Consider the following 8,074-nt stretch of genomic DNA (forward strand, 5'->3'; position numbering starts at 1 on the left):
AATACATGAGAAAGATCTTATACTAAAATATTTGCACCCAAAAAAAAAAACCCAACAGGTAAGTAAACAATAACACAAGCTAAGCAATTAGTAGGTGATTATCTTTGTGTATTTAAAACAAAAAAAAACAAACATAGGTGATTGGTGTTGTGCTCTAAAATAACTAAGGAAATGTGCCAACGGGAAGCAATCGGGAAGCCGACTGCCTAAATACCGGCAGCCGGCTTCCCGACTGTCTTATCCCGGCATGGGTGAAATGCCGGGCGTCTAGATGTAGACACCCGCATTTCCCCAATGCCGGGAGACCGGCGCCCGGCATCACGATCGTAGTGATGCCGGGCGCCGCAAGTGGACAGCTGCGGGGGGAGGGTTAGATTTAGGGCTCCCGGGGGGGACTTAGGGTTAGGCACCCCCCTGGGAGGGTTAGGGTCAGGCTAGGGGGAGGGAGGGTTAGGGTTAGGCACCCCCGGGGGGAACTTAGGGTTAGGCACCCCCCCGGGGGACTTAGGTTTAGGCTGCGGGGAAGGGGGTGGTTAGGCACTTAGAGGGGGCATTAGGGTTAGGCACTTGGGGGGGAAATTAGGGTTAGGCACCCCTAAGGAGGGTTAGGGGGGTTAGGTTAGTACATACTTACCTATCCATGATCGGGATTTCCAGCGCTGTCGGGCTTCCGCTGCTTCGCACTCTGCTCCTGTCGGGCTGCCGCGGTATATCATACACATTCCTTGCCAACAACATGCGTACGAAATATAGCAAATAAAACAAGCACATTTCAAATAACATAACAAATGAAACATTTATTAGGTGATTGCTGTTGTGATTTCCAAACATACAAACAAATAGGATCACAACATGCGTTCCAAATTTAGCTAATAAATCAGGGCCATTGCACATCACATTATAACAAGTGATCCAATTATTAGGTGATTGGTCTTGTGCCTTATTCAGGAGAATAGCAAATCATCGAGTCGCTATGGGAGCTACGAAGACACCATCGTCTTTGCGAGATCCAATACCCTACCACAAGCTGAGCGAGCAGTCATAATGGAAGCTGGATCACACAGTGACGTATCACAACTACAACTTCCGATTAAATATTGCGCTCGAACAAGATAATTAATGTACGCCCAAAAAACGGCTGGACACGCCTGTGTTTTCGAATCTCCACCCCCGTCACCACCCATAAACGGACCATTCTGTCAATCAAATTACATAGGTCACTTCCTGCTCGCTGTGTATACGAGCGAAAGAAAACTGACCGCAAAGATATGGCTGCACATGCGCAGTGATAACCGGACGCATGCGTGGTTGGAAAACATCGAATGCGTACGAGCGAACAAAGAATTAAATCCGGCTCTGAATCAGGCCCATAGATTGTAAGCTCCATTGGGGCAGGGACTGATGTGAATGGACAAATACTCTCTATGTAAAGCACTGCGGAATATGTGTGCGCTATATAAATAACTGATAATAAATAAATAAATAAAATTTAGATGATCTCAGAGCCGCAGAGTTTATCAGTATCCCACAATCATTATGGTGTTGTTTCTACATTTTTTTTCTGCAATATCAATTTTAGAAAAGTAATTTCTAGTTTTCTCAGTAATGTACACAATTTTATTTATGGTGTTTGCAGACAGGGGTGCCAGTGATATTAATATTTATTTAATTTTAATGAGATTATTTCAGCCCCTCACTCATGTAAAGGCCATTACTTTTCCACAAGGGTGCACTTAGACTGGCAGGGCTGGCTCATATGCGGCCGCTTGGGACCGATGACTGGTGCGGTACTGACTGCCAGGCACCTAAAGCATTGCACTACCTAATAAACTTCTGGTCCAGGCAGCGCTTGGCTCATCTTCCGGCTCAGATGTGGTCCATGCCTTCTCTGTTTCTATGGAGAGCCTGGTGCTGCTGGCAATAAAGCATTGTACACACCTGGCTGATGTGTGGGGACAGCAGAGCCATTTGAATATGCCAGTACGCTTGTGACATCATATTCAATGGCTGCCTGCTGCTGCCGACATATTGCACGGTTGGCCATACAGCCAGCTAGATGAAACTACATATCTGCTAGATATAGCGTCATCGGCTGTGCTGCAGGGCCAATTAGATATGTCTGTGAACGACGTCGTACACACCCACCGATGCACCATCGATATATCGTTTGTACCTCGAACGAACAATATATCGTTTAAGTGTGTACCCAGCATAACAGAAATGTCGGAACCCTCAAAGGCCCTGCTGATATTCCCAGAGAGAGATGCACAGCTGGACTCTCAAAAGTGAAAAGGTAAATCAGCATGGACATTTTCATTTGTTTATATACATACAATAAAAAGACTCCACTCAGCTGCTTTCCCTCTAAGATGAACAATCACAGCATTGAAGGATAATATTGCATATTGTGAGGCAATAATGCTAACCATTACACCATCTGTGCTGCCCATGAATTCTGCCGATGGATCCGCCTATGGGGTCTGATTCAGTAGAGGATGGAATTGCAAAGCTACACACAAGAAGCTTTGCAATTCCTTCCTTTGCTGTCCTTGGTGTCTGACACGTCCTGCTGCATCTGTGATCCCAGTGCTGTGACTGAGGATAGCCATGTTGGATGGCGCCGGCCAGCTGAGTAAGCCTTGCCACTCCCGGAAAACAGGGGCGATATGTGCAGAACAGGTCCTGCACACGTACAGATTCCTGATAACTGGGAATCAGGCCCATAGTGCATCTGTACGAACATTGGCAGATTCATGGTGCTCAGGGGACGTCTCAATAGGACGCACATAGGCTGCAGCATTACCATACAGAGGCAGTCGCACCCGCTTCACTAGTGTGTCCACCTCTGAATCAGGCCCATAGTCATCAGTATACTACTTCAGATGCATTTCTATATTCTATATGTTCAAATGCATAGTAAATAAAAAAGACAACTTTGGCCCTCATTCAGAGCCACTCGCAAACAGCAGTACGCTCGTTGCGTTCCGATGTTGAATAACCGCGCATGCGTCGGTGTAACACTGCGCATGTGCGTACGTCAGATTGCGAGCTTTTTTGGTCTTGTTCGTCAAATAGCGTACAGGAAGTGACATGTCAAATGTGATTGACAGAACAGGGCGTTTTTGGGTGTTGACGGGGGTGGAGATGGAAAAACGCAGGCGTGGCGAGGCGTTTTTGGGGCGTACATACATTAGCAAATGCGAGCGTAAAATGTGTTCGGACCGACTCATACGTCACTGGATGATCCTCTTTCCCTTCAAAATGCTCGCACAGCTTAGGGTCTGGATTACTCGACCACATTGGCGATGGCCTTCTCCTCCGTCCCGGGACTCCACGATGTTGTTGCGATTAATCGCGGGAGGGCTGAAAAGCAATTAGTGTTGGATTGAAAACCGGCTTGGTATGTGTTTTGAAATCAGTTTTTTGGGATAGCACAAAACCGTACGCAGGTGGAACTCAGAGCTGCTAATGTCAGGATGACACAATCAATTTGCGTACATTTGTGGGGGTTTATTTTGCCCTCAATTTGGTGGTTAGGGCCTATTGTAACAATAATGTCATCATGTTTTAATTTTCGCACCATTTTATTTTTGCCTGTTGAATTTGCCTCGTTATATGATTTTTTAAACGTTCCTTAAAGAGCCCATTTTTTTTTATATATATTTTTTTTTTTTTTGCCAGTTTTTGCCTTTTGGTCCAGGATTAAATGTAACCCATTTGTACAATAATTTCACAATCCAATGTCAGATTTTTGGAGTCAATTTATTGCTCAAACAAAAAAAAAAATAATTCAAAAATTGGGGACATCTTTTTTTGCCAAAGATATGTCCCAAAATCAAACCAATTGGCCCAACATAACTGTTGACATAAACATACAACAAAAATTTTAAAAACATTTCACAAGAAAGGAGAGGGAAGTTTTGACCAGAAAGGAATATGAGCCAAGCACAGAAGGATTGTGGGAAAAGTCACCATTGCTGTCACCGTTTTTTCACCCGTTTGGATGGGGGAGGGAGGGCACCAGACCGGGTCCGGGATGTCATCGGGCTGGCCTGTCCAGAGGCAGATGTTGTGGCCTCTGGACTAGGCACAGGGCTAGGCACATTTGGAGGATTGGCTGATGTTGTGCCAGAGGTGGAGGATCCTGATGTTCCGGCGGGAAGGGAGGTCGGCTCCACCATGTGCTGGCGAACGAGCTGCTCCAGGGCATTGGTGATGCGGATGTTGGCCCTGGTATTTTCCGCCAGGGCCTGACCAATGGTCACGTTGGCCGCAGCATTTTGCTCCAGGGCCTCAGCCACCCGTAGCAGACTGGCGTCCATCCTCTGCAGAATCTCCGTATGGAAATCCGATTTGAAATTGAGTTCTGTGAGGAGGGACACTGCCTGCGAGGGGGATTGCCCTGGACTGGCTTCTGCAGGGTCCTCAGCCGGATGTACTGGTTCCTCCCCTGCCGCGCCAGCAGAAATTCGGCGGCCAAGGCTCCCCTCTGGAGCAGACTCATCCGCCTGTGTCTCTGTTAGGAAAAAAGAGAAAAGCCTCACATTAGAATCTACATATTGGCACAATAACATTTCAGAGTTGGTGACATCAAAAGATTTACCTGGGACAACATGAGGAGCCGCAAAGTCTGGCATGTCCGTATCCATGTTGGACACGCCAAACACCTCCACAGGCTGCACACACCCCTGTGCCAGCTCTTCTAAATCCGTCAACTCCAATGACACAGGGGTGGGACCCCCACCTGTCCCCCTTGCATGCCTAGCCCTGTCCGCGAGTTTTTGCTTTAGGCGATATTTGAAGTCGGGGCGACTTCAAATATCGCCTAAAGCAAAAACTCGCGGAAAAAATGGGGAAAAATGGAAGCCATTATCCTTTTGTTTAAAATGGTGTTTGTTTTTAGGGGGGGCAAGTGTTTACTTACCGCCGTTTGACATCCCGGGCTAGACGGACATAATCACCCACCCTATTGACAGCAACGGCTACCTCTTCCCACATTCTCCCCTTCTGGCTTAGACTCATATTCCTGTCTGCCTGTGGCAGGATGTCCACACACTTCTGTATCAAAACCTCCATCTCCTTTCTTGTGAAATGTGGCTGCCTTTTTTTTTTGGCAGCTTTGGCCGGAATACTGGGCCCAGCAGCCTCTTCCATGTCATCCTCCTCACCTATTTGTGTAAATATTCAGATTTCACAAAATCACAACTTGCCCAATCTTATGTTTCAAATTAATCATTGATACAAAATGCATGAAAGACTTACCGCCTGACTCTTGGGCATTGTTTCCCTGGTTTGTCGCCATGTCTGAGGTCCAAACAAGAAATACACCAGAATTTGAATGTGTTTTCGTGACGTATTTATACATGCGTCCTTATTTTGCGGCCGCATCATTGATTGTGCGTTCCTATGATCCCTCCTTAATTTGTGCGGGAAACGAAACACTATTTATGGCTTGGTGTGTCTCGAGTCGAGGTGGCGTTTTTGGATTGTTGGAGGTTACCTTGGCTGGAGTTGATTGTTTGCGGATAAAGGAGTTGGTTGTTGGAGATTTTTTTGTTTGGTAGATTTGCGTTTTTATTTTCCGTTCTCTTTTTTGGTTTTTATTTTTTTGCCCTCGTTTCTTGATTTGGTAAGTTTTGTGAAGTCTAACTTTTGATCAATTGTTGTTTCATTGTGTTTCTTCTTTTTTTTAATTTTTGGATCCATAATTTCATATATTTTAGCTTTTGATTAATTTCGGACCCAAAGACCTTTTGATTTGGACTCTTATATATTTGCTCTTGGTAAGTCCATTTTTTATCTTGTATTTGTGAACTAATTAGCGCATTTTTCACAGTTTGTATAGTGACTTGTATTTGCGAACTAATTAGCGCATTTTTACTACTTACTATTGTGACTTGTATTTGCAAACTAATTAGCGCATTTTTACTACTTACTATTGTGACTTGTATTTGCGAACTAATTAGCGCATTTTTACTACTTACTATTGTGACTTGTATTTGCGAACTCATTTGCGCATTTTTACTACTTACTATTGTGACTTGTATTTGCGAACTAATTAGCGCATTTTTAAATGCTTATTAATCATTTTACATGTTTTGAGGTTGCCCTTTCGCTTTTTTGGCAAACATTTCAACCCATTTTGATGTACTGTGTGCAATGTCGTTTTGCTCTTTTGCCAAATGTGTGTTTCGCATATTTTAAGTTTTGACTAGCACAAAATTTAGAAACAAAAATGCACAGAGTGAAATTTTTCTAATTATTTTTGTGATTAATTTCAGTTTGGACGTATCATGACAATACCCCGGCATGTAAGCAGCAATGGATGGTATCATCAAGCTAAGTTGTTTTGAATTTTCTTTTGGGGTGGGTCCAAAGCCTTACATTACAATCTTGCCATTTCAGGTTGATCTAGGGCGGATTGTTCTGGCCATGCTCCCGGAAGCCGACCAACCTCAATCTCGTCCCAGGCGTAGGCATCGTAGGCGTGCAAGGCCCCAGATATTTCGAACACGTGTCACCCTTTTTGGAATGCCCGATGATGAGGTTTTAAGATGCTACCGTCTTCCTCCCAAAATCATCATAGACACTCTCTCATTAATAGAGAGTGATCTTGGGCAGCAAATTGACAGTCCTACAGCAATACCACCACTTACGCAATTTATGGCGGTGTTACATTTCTGTGCCTCAGGATCGTTTCAAACAACGGTGGGAATAGTGGCGGGCATCTCACAATCCTCCTTTTCCCGGATCCTGAGGGCAGTGATGGAGGCACTTTTCAAGCACCTCCATCATTTTATTCAAATGCCTTTGGATATGGGTGCCCTTAGTGTGGCCAAGGCCAATTTTTACCAAATAGCTGGCTTCCCACACATCATAGGGGTTATGGATGGTACTCACATACCACTTCAGCCTCCAGCACGGCTGGAGGCCATATTTCGAAACAGGAAACACTATCACTCCCTGAATGTAATGGTGGTATGTGATGCCTCCCTCCAGATCCTGTCCCTGAATGCAAAATTACCAGGAAGTGCACATGACTCCTTCGTCATCCGGCAATCAGGGATATGGCACAAATTAAACAACCTACAAGCTGGTGATGCGTGGCTTCTGGGTAAGTGGAGACCATTATTACATAACAATGTTAAGCTTGATACACAGTGATCCTGATGTTGTCTATTCTTTTTCACAGGAGACAGTGGATACCCTTGCATGCCCTGGCTGCTCACTCCTTATTTGGCTCCCACACCAGGTCCACAAAGTGAGTTTAATACCGCACTTACAGCCACCAGGCAAGTGGTGGAGCGCTGTATCGGCCTTTTAAAAGGCCGATTCAGATGCCTCCACCGCTCTGGTGGCGAGCTCATGTATTTGCTGGATATGGTTTCGAAAATTGTGGTCCTGTGTGGGATCTTTCACAACATCGCCATAAGGAGTGGTGTTCCAATGCAGCCAGAGGATGCCTTACCTGAGGATGGCCCCCCCGAGGTTGGTCGGAGGTCAGTATGTGGGGGGGCCATACGCGATGATGTGGTGGCCCGATATTTTAGGTAATTATTGATCAAACAACAGTGTGTATACCCAATGTGTTACGGTTTTTTAACGTTCATCTTTTTTTATATTAATTCTTGCACCATCTTCTGTTTGTTTGCATAATCTTTGGCACTCCCACGATGACTACTTCCTGCTACCCTTCAAAAACCTTTCTGTTGAAACTTCGGGAATATATTCTGACACCAATATTGCAACGCCATATTTTTGAAATCATGTGGGCATGGACCTTCGTCAACCAGTTCTTGATTTGTTGTGTGTTTGTTTAGTGTTTTTGGTATGTGGTGTTTTTCTGATTATCACTGTGTGTTTTGTTTGTGAGTGACCACTTTGTATTTTGATTTCTGTTGTGAATAAATATTTGGAAAGTGTAATTTGTTTCCTTTTTGGGCACGTTAGAAGCAAGTGTAAACAAAATCCCAAACGTTAATTTTACCTAAGGGGTAACCTAGTAATGAAGCAAGTGGAGCTAAAATGTAATATGTTTTCGGGGTACTAACCAACACAACAAGGAATCGTGTAC

This window comes from Taudactylus pleione, unplaced genomic scaffold (assembly GCF_031769625.1).
Source record: "Taudactylus pleione unplaced genomic scaffold, aTauple2 ptg000305l, whole genome shotgun sequence".
NCBI classification, from domain to species: Eukaryota; Metazoa; Chordata; class Amphibia; order Anura; family Myobatrachidae; genus Taudactylus; species Taudactylus pleione.